We start from the raw sequence: 12,776 nt of genomic DNA, 5'->3' as shown, positions 1-12,776 counted from the left end.
TAGAGTTTGAATTAATAAAATTACATATATAAATAAAATATCTAAATTGTTAGAGTTATGTTTGTTAGATAGTTGACAATTGGAGTCATGGTTGAATATAATTTCATATTTGATGATGCTCTCTCAAACTCTAGATGAGATAATGCTCAAAACTCCAGACGAGATGATGCTCTTTCAAGTTTTAGACGAGATGATTCTCTTTCAAGTTTCAGACAAGATGATGCTCAGAAGTTAGAGGTGATCTGTCAAGTTTGCGATGAGATGATGCCCACAACTTGATTGGTCTTAAAACTCCAAATGATACAATGTTCGATATATCAGTTATGGTCTTTTAAATATCAGGCGAGATTATTTTCATAATTAGTTATGCTTTTAGAAGTTCGGAATTATATGATACTCACAATTCAATTATGATTTTTCAAACTCCATATAAAATTATGGTCAAAAGGCAAAATAAAAAAAATTGAACAAAATTAATAAATCGTGTAACAACAAATGCAACAAATCAATCCTACATGCAACAAAATCAATCTATGTCAAATTTATATGTATTTCTACTCTTTTTTTTTCCTTACGCGTCAACTTTTTATAAAATTTCATATGAAAACTAATGGGTATTTTTATGATCTCAACAAAATTAATAATTTAATTACTAAAAGTTGTTGAGATTAATATAATTTAAAATGTATTTGTAATACCCCGTTTCCCGAGCTAAATTTAGAATTTATTTTAAACTTAGATTTAAGATGATTCACGCCGGAATGAGAAAAAGAATTTATTTTTAATTCCAACAAAAATGATTTACAAAAACATTTGTAAATTTAGTTATTGAATTTATATGCATTGCATATTTATTTAATTTAGCATTCAAGCATTTTCACGAGCTTTTAATTAGTAAACCCTGAAGATTATTACAGTTTTCATAGTACAACCCGAAAGACTTTTTATTTTATTTTATTTAATTCAATACCCACCTACTCCCATACCCACTACACCCACCTTTTCGCAACTTACATAGCTGGGTTGATGCTTCCATCTTCCAACCCACAACAATCAATTCAAGAAATGCTTTGGAAATGCTTTGCAGATCACTGAAGCCTCAGCCAACTCAAAGAACCATCACAAGGTTTCATCTTTTAAAAACTTCACTACTTGTTTTTATAGTATTCTCCATTTATTTCAGAACACACAAACTTCGGCTGCCCAATCAAGAATCACACCCATACACACATTCATCTACAATAACTGTTATACGAAAACATATATGCATTCATGATCTGTGTACATATATACATATATATATGAAGCCTGATTAAATGAAAATAGAATAAAATGAGTTTTGAAGCCTTAAATTTATCTTCAATTTTGGAGTGGGTTGTGTGCGATTGGAGTCGGGGGTCGTCAGTTGATGCCGGAGGTCGGAGATGGCTGTGAGTTGGGAAGGGGATGACGGCGATGGCGGGCATTTTTCGCCGCTGTTCGACCAAGAGAGAGAGAGATGCGAGGGCTGGGTGTTGTGCTCTGTTCTCACAGAGAGAGCGAACTATGAGTGAGTTGAGTCAGGGAGGTGACGGCGGCGGTTGTGAACTGCTGCTGTCTGCCGGAGTCAAGCGAGAAAAAAAAAAGGGGAGGGTCTTCGGTCGGCGGTGGCCTTGATGCTACCGTCTGACTGAGAACGAGGGAGGCCAGGCGGCGGCTGCTATCACCGGGGAAGAAGGCGGCGGATCTGCTGCGAGGACGCCGGAGACGGCGGCGCTCCGCGGCAGTTGCGCCTGCTGCGCCTTGTGCCGGCAGTTGAGAGAGTTGAGGGAGAGGAGAGTCAAGGGGCGGCGGCGTGATCGGCGATGGTTGCCGTCGTCCGCCGGAGGAGATTCGAGGGAGAAAGAGAGGCGGAGCCTTGGAGAGAGAAAGCTGCGTAAGGTTGTGAGTGTGTGTGCGTAGCGGCTGAAGGGGGGAGAAGAAGGGAAGGGGGTTGGGCTTTGAGGGACTTGGGCCGATTTTTATTAGTGATGGGCCGATTTTTTTAAATAGATTTGGGCTGCGATTTTTATAAGCTTGGGCCGATTTTTAATTTTATTTAGCTGGGCCCGATTTATTTTATTCAGTCTGGGCCATTCCTATTTTATTGAGTTGGGCCTCATCTTTTAAATTTATATGGGTTATTATTTATTTAAGCATGGGCTCTATTTAATCTATTTAAATGGCTTCCCTATTTTAATTAATTGAACTATTAATTAGTTTAATTAATTTATTTCAAAGACTAGTTTTCATAATAATATTAAATTATTATTATGTGCATATTTTAAGTAAATTACTTATTATATGTTAAGCAAGACATGAAATTGTATTATATTTTGCAATAAGAGAATTTATGATTTAATTGGTTTTAATTATAATTCCAATTATTAAAGAAAGTCGAGTAAGAATATTGTTGGTGTTCTTAACTCAAGAGAAATGTTTTTAATTATTTATTCATTAAAAACCCGGCTAAGTGAATCATAGAATAATAAGCACTACACCATGACTTAAGATTAGCTTCACGAGACCTATTAAGAATAGAATTTCTTGTAGGCTTTGTGACCAGGGGGATTAGCGCTGCTTTCCCAAGACAGGTTTTTATGTGTATGATCTTCAGGCTTTGCCTATCCAGGTGGGCATTACTTTCCAAATGTACAAAGTATGATTGAGTTATTAAGCTCTAAATGTTTCAATGAAATGCAAATTGTTTATTTAATGTAATGAAAACTGTTTATCCAATAAAATGTTTATGTGCACTCTGCTCTGTTTAAGGCTCGCGCAGTTAATCAATTGAGATTCTCTTATGACCTAATACGTTGTTTGAGAATTGTGTACACTTGTTAGTTGACTCGGTGGGTTGATCTCCATCGGGCTCTAACCAGAGGCGTTATAAGGGTGCTCGGCTGGATGTGTTCCGGAGCATGAGAAATATCAGGCCTGCCTGGGTAGCGTCCCGAGGTCAATTCAACTTGTCTGAGTTACGTCCTCAGGGCAAGTGTCAGCGGGAGACAGAGATCCGTCGGTGGCTAGAGGTCCGGGATCACAGCGAGTAACAGAAAGGGAGTGTGACATGTGCGCACAAATGAAAGAAAATGTTTTAACATGCTTAGAAGTTATTTCAATTTAAAACCTTCTAAGTCATGTCCAGTATGATTGGATAAACTGTCTTTATTAAAATATGAGATGTTTCAGAAAATGCATGCCCACTAAGTACATTAGTACTTAGCCCAAAAATACTTTCAAATGTTTTCAGGTTGGCTGGCCGGTGCTGACGGGACGGAGCTGAGGCTAGCGATAAATTCCTATGATAGACTTCCGCTGTAGCAATTACTCATATCAGTCTTTTGTTTTCCCAACTTAAGATCTTCATGTTAAATTTCAAATGATATACCTGACCGAGCTTAGACTCTTCACTACTTAATTTATGCCAATGAATGTCGGTTGTTAGAAGCATGAAACAAAACTTGTGATCCAAAGGGGCATAGCCCGACTTTCTATCCTATTTCGGGTTTTTACAAGGTTGTTCCTTGTTTATTTATATGAATTAGTTGCACCTCGATTATATTTATTCATTCAAGAATTGGGGTGTGACAGAATGGTATCAGAGCATGAGTTTCCTTTCATGTTTCTGATAACCATAAGCTTTTCAATGTCGAGTCTAGAATAGTATCTCTAGACTTCTAAGAATGTCAGTAGCCCTCAGCTCACCGTCACACTGCCGCAACCAAGGTACGATAATAGTTTCAAAATATACATATATGTATTTCAGATGTTATGAATGTTTCCAAGAAAAGAAAAAGTGTGCGCTTTCAATGAATGATGCTATGAGAATTGCTTACCGCTTTCCATATGCTATAAGTTATGAATTGTTAATCGCTTTCATATTGTTATTTTGGGTCTCCGACCCATGTAACCAGTAAGTATCGTGTTTGGGACAACCCGAGCCCTTAACGATAAGATGAGTAAGTATCGTGTTTGGGACAACCCGAGCCCTTAACGATAAGATGAGTAAGTATCGTGTTTGGGACAACTCGAGCCCTTAACGATAAGATAAGTAAGTATCGTGTTTGGGACTACCCGAGCCCTTAACGATAAGATGAGTTAAAGTCGTGTTTAGGACTATTGAGCCTTTCACGAATACCAGATGTATGGTCGAGTTAGATTCTTTGAATCTTTCCGGCAATAGAAAAGTTTCATGTGGCATTTAATGTCAACATGTTTCAAGTTTCAAAGAGAATGAACGAATGAGAAAGCTTTATGTTGTCGTTTTAGGCTAGCTGCCTATACGATTAGAATGGTGGATCCTCTTACAAACTGTTTGAGTACCACCCAAGAATGCTTTGAGAATGTTAATCGTGATAGCACCGCTTGATCGATTTAAGTAAAGACTGGTAAGATAGCAATGTTTAACATAGATATGTTACAACATAGAGGCAATGCCTTAAGACTAAGGATTCACTTGAGCTATTTCAATAGCAGTGAGATTAAGTTTTTCACATAAGAACTTATGTTGCTTATGATTATGATGTTAGTCGTGATAGCTTGGCTAGAACGACATAGAATGGACTTTCATAGTATCAGTAACTTATGATGAAGTACTTATTAGTAAGTGTTTTAAGTTAGAAGTTTGACCAGAGCCTTACATGAATTAGAAATTGACATGATTGGGGGCGAAACTTCCATTTGACTGAGTGATTTGTTTTGTTGGGTCTGGCCAGCCCACATGACTAAGATCTCGGTGATTGTCAATTAAGATTTTTGATCTCGAGGTAGAGCATCATCACAATATATAGAGACTCGTACTATATAGTTGTCACAATAGAATATTCTTTTATCACGATAAGTATAGTAGCGATTAGAATTACTCAGTTTATCATTAGTTTTCAACCAGCTGTCAATATGTGGTCCACATGGTGGACAATAATAAGAAATGCGTAAAGGAGTTCGTGAATGAATCGTGTCATGAGATATTCAATTCCCCTAGTGAACCAAGGAGATATTATGAAGGAACAAGCAATGAACGAGACTCTCACCACCGAGTCACTACAACAAATGGAGAAGTAAAAAGTTCACGCACAAACAAGATATGTACACCACCTCAAGATGGAGGTAAAGAAAAGGAAATGAAATGAAAGAAATAGAGGAAACCCTTAAATAGAAGGAAAGCACTATAACTACACTTAAGGTATAACCCAACCCCAAGGCTAGTAAGCTCAAGCTAAGAGAGTGAATGCTTTGGCTAAAGTTCCAGAAGCTACAGCAAGAATAAAGTTGGAACGCCACCACAATGGAAACTTAAAAACCCCCATTAAATAACCATTTGGAAATGGGAAAATGAGTTTACATGGCAGAAGGAGTGCCATTAATCCTCGAAGTGAAAGTTACGAAGACGATGAGAAAAGTTTGATGTTAGAATTCCCTGGTCAATCTGAGAAGGTGACTTAGGACGAAGGAAACAATTAAGGAAGTTCAACTGGTTTGAGAGTACAAAGATATTTTTCTCAATGAATTACCAAATTTTCACCAGACCTAGTTTCATGCAACATAGTATGTCACTATGGGGAGCACTAATTAAAGATGTCAAAGAAAAGATGATACACTAAGGATGTGTATTGATTATAAGAAGTTGAAGCAAGCTCATAAGAATAGATATCCTCTTCCGAGGATAGACGACCTGTTAAATTAGTTGAGAAGAGCCGGTGTGTTTTCCAAGATTTACTAAGATCTGATTACCACCAACTCAGGATGAAAAGAGAAGACATTCCAAAGACAGCGTTTCAAACGCGTTATGAACTTTACGAGTTCACAGTGATGCCATTAGATTTAACGAATGCCCCAGCATTTTTCATGGACCTAATGAATAGAGTTTTCCATCAGTATCTCGATAGTTTTGTCTTAGTGTTTATCAACGACATCCTCGTATACTCTAAGACCGAAGAACAACATGAAGAGCACTTATGCATCGTACTCAAAACCCTGCGCAATGAGAAATGGTTTACCAAATTCAACAAGTGTGAATTTTGGTTAAAGGAAGTTATGTTTCTCGGTCACATAGTGTCGACTGAAGGAATCAAAGTAGACCCCGCCAAGGTCGAAACAGTCAAGGAATAGAAGGCACCATCAAATGTCAATGAGATTAGAAGTTTTATCGGTGTAGCAGGTTACTACAGAACATTTATCGAAGGATTCTCGAAATTGGCTAGGCCAATGACTCAACTTTTGAGAAAAATGACTAAAAATGTTTGGTCTGAAGCGTGCGAACAAAGTTTTAAGTAGCTCAAGACTAGGCTGACTACTGCACCAGTGTTAGCAATACCAGGAGAGAATGAAGAATTTGAGGTGTACACTGATGCCTCGAAACTAGGAATGGGTTGCGTGTTGATGCAAAATCAGAAAGTGATAGCATATACGTCTCGTCAATTGAAGCCCCATGAGCTGAACTACCCGATTCATGATTTAGAATTAGTAGCCGTTGTGCACGCGCTGAAGATTTGGAGACACTACCTCTATGGAGTTAAGTGTAAGATCTTTACAGATCATAAGAGTTTAAAGTACTTTTTCGAGCAAAAAGGATTTAAACATGAGACAACGAAGATGGCTCGAATTAGTAAAGGATTACGATTGCACCATCAGTTACCATCCAGGAAAAGCAAATGTAGTAGCTGACGCCCTGAGTCGAAAGACGAAGACTAAGCTAGGGTATTTCATTACCCAACAGAAGGAGCTGATTCGTGACTTCGCTTCACTCAGTTTAGAGATTTTTCTTGTTCCCCAGATTCAGTATCGGGTTATGTAGCTGCACTGACAGCTAAACCTGATTTGAGAGAAAGAATTGTGCAAGCATAAAGAGAAGATTGGTTCTTGGAGAAGATGCGTCTCGCTGCAAGAACGAATGAAACGAAAGGATTCACTGAAGTAAATGATAACGCACTTATGGTTGGTGAAAGATTGTGTGTGCCACACAAAGAAGAGTTAAAGAACGCGATTATGAGCGAGGCTCATGATACTCCATACACTGCACACCCAGGCAGTACAAAGATGCACCAGAATTTAAAGAAAATTTTCTGATGAACAGGAATGAAAAGAGATATAACGTTGTAGTGGGTCGATTATCAAAGTCAGCACGATTTCTGCCAATTCAAATGACATTTGGATTGGTGAAACTTGCAAAGTTATATGTCAAAGAGATAGTACGCCTTCACGGTGTACCTGTATCTATCACGTCAGATCGTGACACCAGATTCACATCGCGTTTCTGGAAAAGTTTACAAGAAGCCATGGGCACTCTGCTGAACTTCAGCACAGCGTACCACCCTCAGACTGACGGGCAGTCAAAAAGAACGATTCAGATTCTAGAAGTTATGTTACGAACGATTGTTGCAGACAAAGGTGGAAGTTGGGGGGATTTGTTATCTCTCGTAGAATTTGCTTATAACAACAGTTATCAAGCAACATTTGGAATAATCCAGATGAGGCCTTGTATGGCCGAAAATGTAGTTCACCACTTTACTAAGATGAAGTGGGTGAAAGAAAGCTGTTAGGTCCTGAACTGGTCCAACAGATGGTTGAGAAGGTCGACCACATCAAGCAAAGAATCAAAGAAGCTCGAGATAGACAAAAGTCTTACGCCGATAAACGCCGATCGGAGTTAGAATTCAATGTTGGAGATCGAGTTTTCCTCAAAGTTTCTCCCTCAAAGGGAGTTATACGTTTCAGAAAGAGGGGCAAGTTACAACCCCGTTATATAGGACTTTTTGAGATCCTAGATAAGATAGGCCCTGTAGCCTATAGGTTGGCATTGCCACCCAGTATTGGAGACATACACAATGTGTTTCATGTCTCTCAGTTAAGAAAGTATGTGTTTAATCCAAAGCATTTGATTAAGCCAGATAAAGTAGTCCTAGTCAGGACCTAAGTTATGAAGAGAAATCAGTCCAGATACTTGATCGCAAAGTTCAAGTTTTACGAGGCAATAATATTGTTCTCGTCATGTAGTGGAACCATCACAGGATGGAAAAGGCCACGAAAGAGATTAATGAAATAAAAGACTAGTATCCCCAGCTAGATTATCAGATATGCAATTCCGAGGACGGAATTTTTTTTAAGGAGGGAGGAATGTAATACCCCGTTTCCCGAGCTAAATTTAGAATTTATTTTAAACTTAGATTTAAGATGATTCACGCCGGAATGAGAAAAAGAATTTATTTTTAATTCCAACAAAAATGATTTACAAAAACATTTGTAAATTTAGTTATTGAATTTATATGCATTGCATATTTATTTAATTTAGCATTCAAGCATTTTCACGAGCTTTTAATTAGTAAACCCTGAAGATTATTACAGTTTTCATAGTACAACCCGAAAGACTTTTTATTTTATTTTATTTAATTCAATACCCACCTACTCCCATACCCACTACACCCACCTTTTCGCAACTTACATAGCTGGGTTGATGCTTCCATCTTCCAACCCACAACAATCAATTCAAGAAATGCTTTGGAAATGCTTTGCAGATCACTGAAGCCTCAGCCAACTCAAAGAACCATCACAAGGTTTCATCTTTTAAAAACTTCACTACTTGTTTTTATAGTATTCTCCATTTATTTCAGAACACACAAACTTCGGCTGCCCAATCAAGAATCACACCCATACACACATTCATCTACAATAACTGTTATACGAAAACATATATGCATTCATGATCTGTGTACATATATACATATATATATGAAGCCTGATTAAATGAAAATAGAATAAAATGAGTTTTGAAGCCTTAAATTTATCTTCAATTTTGGAGTGGGTTGTGTGCGATTGGAGTCGGGGGTCGTCAGTTGATGCCGGAGGTCGGAGATGGCTGTGAGTTGGGAAGGGGATGACGGCGATGGCGGGCGTTTTTCGCCGCTGTTCGACCAAGAGAGAGAGAGATGCGAGGGCTGGGTGTTGTGCTCTGTTCTCACAGAGAGAGCGAACTATGAGTGAGTTGAGTCAGGGAGGTGACGGCGGCGGTTGTGAACTGCTGCTGTCTGCCGGAGTCAAGCGAGAAAAAAAAAGGGGAGGGTCTTCGGTCGGCGGTGGCCTTGATGCTACCGTCTGACTGAGAACGAGGGAGGCCAGGCGGCGGCTGCTATCACCGGGGAAGAAGGCGGCGGATCTGCTGCGAGGACGCCGGAGACGGCGGCGCTCCGCGGCAGTTGCGCCTGCTGCGCCTTGTGCCGGCAGTTGAGAGAGTTGAGGGAGAGGAGAGTCAAGGGGCGGCGTCGTCCGCCGGAGGAGATTCGAGGGAGAAAGAGAGGCGGAGCCTTGGAGAGAGAAAGCTGCGTAAGGTTGTGAGTGTGTGTGCGTAGCGGCTGAAGGGGGGAGAAGAAGGGAAGGGGGTTGGGCTTTGAGGGACTTGGGCCGATTTTTATTAGTGATGGGCCGATTTTTTTAAATAGATTTGGGCTGCGATTTTTATAAGCTTGGGCCGATTTTTAATTTTATTTAGCTGGGCCCGATTTATTTTATTCAGTCTGGGCCATTCCTATTTTATTGAGTTGGGCCTCATCTTTTAAATTTATATGGGTTATTATTTATTTAAGCATGGGCTCTATTTAATCTATTTAAATGGCTTCCCTATTTTAATTAATTGAACTATTAATTAGTTTAATTAATTTATTTCAAAGACTAGTTTTCATAATAATATTAAATTATTATTATGTGCATATTTTAAGTAAATTACTTATTATATGTTAAGCAAGACATGAAATTGTATTATATTTTGCAATAAGAGAATTTATGATTTAATTGGTTTTAATTATAATTCCAATTATTAAAGAAAGTCGAGTAAGAATATTGTTGGTGTTCTTAACTCAAGAGAAATGTTTTTAATTATTTATTCATTAAAAACCCGGCTAAGTGAATCATAGAATAATAAGCACTACACCATGACTTAAGATTAGCTTCACGAGACCTATTAAGAATAGAATTTCTTGTAGGCTTTGTGACCAGGGGGATTAGCGCTGCTTTCCCAAGACAGGTTTTTATGTGTATGATCTTCAGGCTTTGCCTATCCAGGTGGGCATTACTTTCCAAATGTACAAAGTATGATTGAGTTATTAAGCTCTAAATGTTTCAATGAAATGCAAATTGTTTATTTAATGTAATGAAAACTGTTTATCCAATAAAATGTTTATGTGCACTCTGCTCTGTTTAAGGCTCGCGCAGTTAATCAATTGAGATTCTCTTATGACCTAATACGTTGTTTGAGAATTGTGTACACTTGTTAGTTGACTCGGTGGGTTGATCTCCATCGGGCTCTAACCAGAGGCGTTATAAGGGTGCTCGGCTGGATGTGTTCCGGAGCATGAGAAATATCAGGCCTGCCTGGGTAGCGTCCCGAGGTCAATTCAACTTGTCTGAGTTACGTCCTCAGGGCAAGTGTCAGCGGGAGACAGAGATCCGTCGGTGGCTAGAGGTCCGGGATCACAGCGAGTAACAGAAAGGGAGTGTGACATGTGCGCACAAATGAAAGAAAATGTTTTAACATGCTTAGAAGTTATTTCAATTTAAAACCTTCTAAGTCATGTCCAGTATGATTGGATAAACTGTCTTTATTAAAATATGAGATGTTTCAGAAAATGCATGCCCACTAAGTACATTAGTACTTAGCCCAAAAATACTTTCAAATGTTTTCAGGTTGGCTGGCCGGTGCTGACGGGACGGAGCTGAGGCTAGCGATAAATTCCTATGATAGACTTCCGCTGTAGCAATTACTCATATCAGTCTTTTGTTTTCCCAACTTAAGATCTTCATGTTAAATTTCAAATGATATACCTGACCGAGCTTAGACTCTTCACTACTTAATTTATGCCAATGAATGTCGGTTGTTAGAAGCATGAAACAAAACTTGTGATCCAAAGGGGCATAGCCCGACTTTCTATCCTATTTCGGGTTTTTACAAGGTTGTTCCTTGTTTATTTATATGAATTAGTTGCACCTCGATTATATTTATTCATTCAAGAATTGGGGTGTGACAGTATTACTAATTTAATTTAATTTAATTAATTATATAAATAATTTACATAAAAAATTATTTTATATAATTATCATAAGAATAACATAAAATATATAAATTACAAGAAATATGTACCCGTCGAATTTCGACGGGTAATACACTAGTTAATATATAAAAGAGATACATGTTGAAGAGTCCACAATCTTTCTCTCTCCTATGTGGCACTCTCACAATTCTTTATTTTACTCTCTTTGAATTCTACAAGTATTCTCTTTGTTTCCTACATTTAATGTTATAAATTATTATTATTAATTTAATTAATCATTATATATATAAGTAATTTTCTTTCCTTATATATTTAACCGTTACATAAGCAATATTAATGTGCATTTACACAAGATGCATATAAATTTGAAAAATTCATATCCATTATATATATAATAATGTAATTTTAAATTTTTGCACTATATTTTTTATTTAATATATAATAATATTTACATAATATCTAATCATTATTTTTAATGAAGTAATTCATAATACATATAAATATAAAAATACTAATCAATAAAGAAGCATACGATCAATCCAAAAAAAATACAAAATATGAAATGTATCGATTATATTTATATTGCTATAATTATTAATGTTGGGGGTACGTCCAACAACTACGGATAAGGACGTCGGGGTCGTCCTGGACGGTGGGCACTAGCAACCTGAAACCACAGATACGTTAGAGCCCTTCTAGGAACACCGGTGGGGGTGTCGATGGAAGGGCCTCCGACACTCAAGTCAGTAACAGTATAAGAAATCGTATTGAAAGAATTGAAATATATTGAAAAACTGTAGTAGCCCGCTCTTTTATTTTTTATTAAGACCAGTAATTGCGATAATTGTTATATTGCATCTTCAGTTATGGTAAATCCAGTGTTTAGTTATCAACTAATTCAGCTCAGAAATCTGAATTTGATGCCATTGCGTGATATGATCGCAATTGAATTATTGAAGCATTCAATAATTTATTATCCAGTTTAATAACTGACTTAGCAAAGTCAAGTTATTAATTTATATGCGATAGAAATATTATTTCTATTATTTACTTGGAAGTCGTGATCTAATTCCGAACTATAAGAACGAGTTAAATTAGATATTTAATTCGTAGAGAGTTATAACGAAGCGTCGTTATTTAGTAGAACCCAATATTAGTTTTACAAATACTTGATTAATTAATATTAATCAAGCCAGATGATTTTTTTTATTAGTCACCTCAATTCTATTTACTTTACAATCATCATTATTCTTTCCACTCCCTAGGGTCTCCTACACTATCAACATAGTATACAAAATCTATTAATATATAAAAGAGACTAGTGTGTAACCCGTCGAAATTCGACGGGAAATCATTTTATATCATAATTATCATTTTACATTATTTATAATCATAGCATATGAAATGGTCTTTATGTAAATTATTTTTTTATTAATTTTATTTGATCAAAATAAATTGGTGGTACAGTTCAAACTATAATAATCTTAACAATTTTCGTCAATTACATGTTAATTTTTTGTTGAGAGCTAAATAAGATTGCCTTTTATAATTTTTTATTTGATGAAATTTCATAAAAAGTTGATGTGAGGTTTGAGATTTAAAAAAAAAAGGAAAAAAAAAGATTTAGGTATATTTGATATTGGATATGATAAATGGTTGTTACATTTTATTTTTTATTAATCATATATAGGAAAGATTTACTAATGTTATAAGAGTATA

At 36.9% G+C, this 12,776-nt stretch overlaps 2 long non-coding RNA genes across 6 annotated transcripts; both read left to right on the top strand.

Moving 5' to 3' along the window:
• The first annotated feature begins 2,312 nt into the window (after nt 1–2,312).
• Nucleotides 2,313–3,558, top strand: LOC131019512 (uncharacterized). 3 transcript variants are annotated; one of them, XR_009100314.1, is made up of 2 exons: nt 2,313–2,650; nt 3,272–3,558. It is a non-coding gene; the product is annotated as an uncharacterized LOC131019512 (long non-coding RNA). The 3 variants fall into 3 exon arrangements; XR_009100315.1 differs by lacking the exon at nt 2,313–2,650 and adding an exon at nt 2,662–3,130; XR_009100316.1 differs by lacking the exon at nt 2,313–2,650 and adding an exon at nt 2,662–3,090 and having other exon boundaries at nt 3,272–3,417.
• A 6,175-nt stretch (nt 3,559–9,733) lies between these two features.
• LOC131019511 (uncharacterized) lies at nt 9,734–10,979 on the top strand. Of its 3 annotated transcripts, none has more exons than XR_009100312.1 (2): nt 9,734–10,071; nt 10,693–10,979. It is a non-coding gene; the product is annotated as an uncharacterized LOC131019511 (long non-coding RNA). The 3 variants fall into 3 exon arrangements; XR_009100311.1 differs by having other exon boundaries at nt 9,734–10,511; XR_009100313.1 differs by lacking the exon at nt 9,734–10,071 and adding an exon at nt 10,083–10,551.
• Nucleotides 10,980–12,776: the final 1,797 nt, after the last annotated feature.

This window comes from Salvia miltiorrhiza, chromosome 4 (genome assembly GCF_028751815.1).
Source record: "Salvia miltiorrhiza cultivar Shanhuang (shh) chromosome 4, IMPLAD_Smil_shh, whole genome shotgun sequence".
Classification (NCBI taxonomy): Eukaryota; Viridiplantae; Streptophyta; class Magnoliopsida; order Lamiales; family Lamiaceae; genus Salvia; species Salvia miltiorrhiza.
This window is presented reverse-complemented; position numbering and strand designations above follow the sequence as displayed.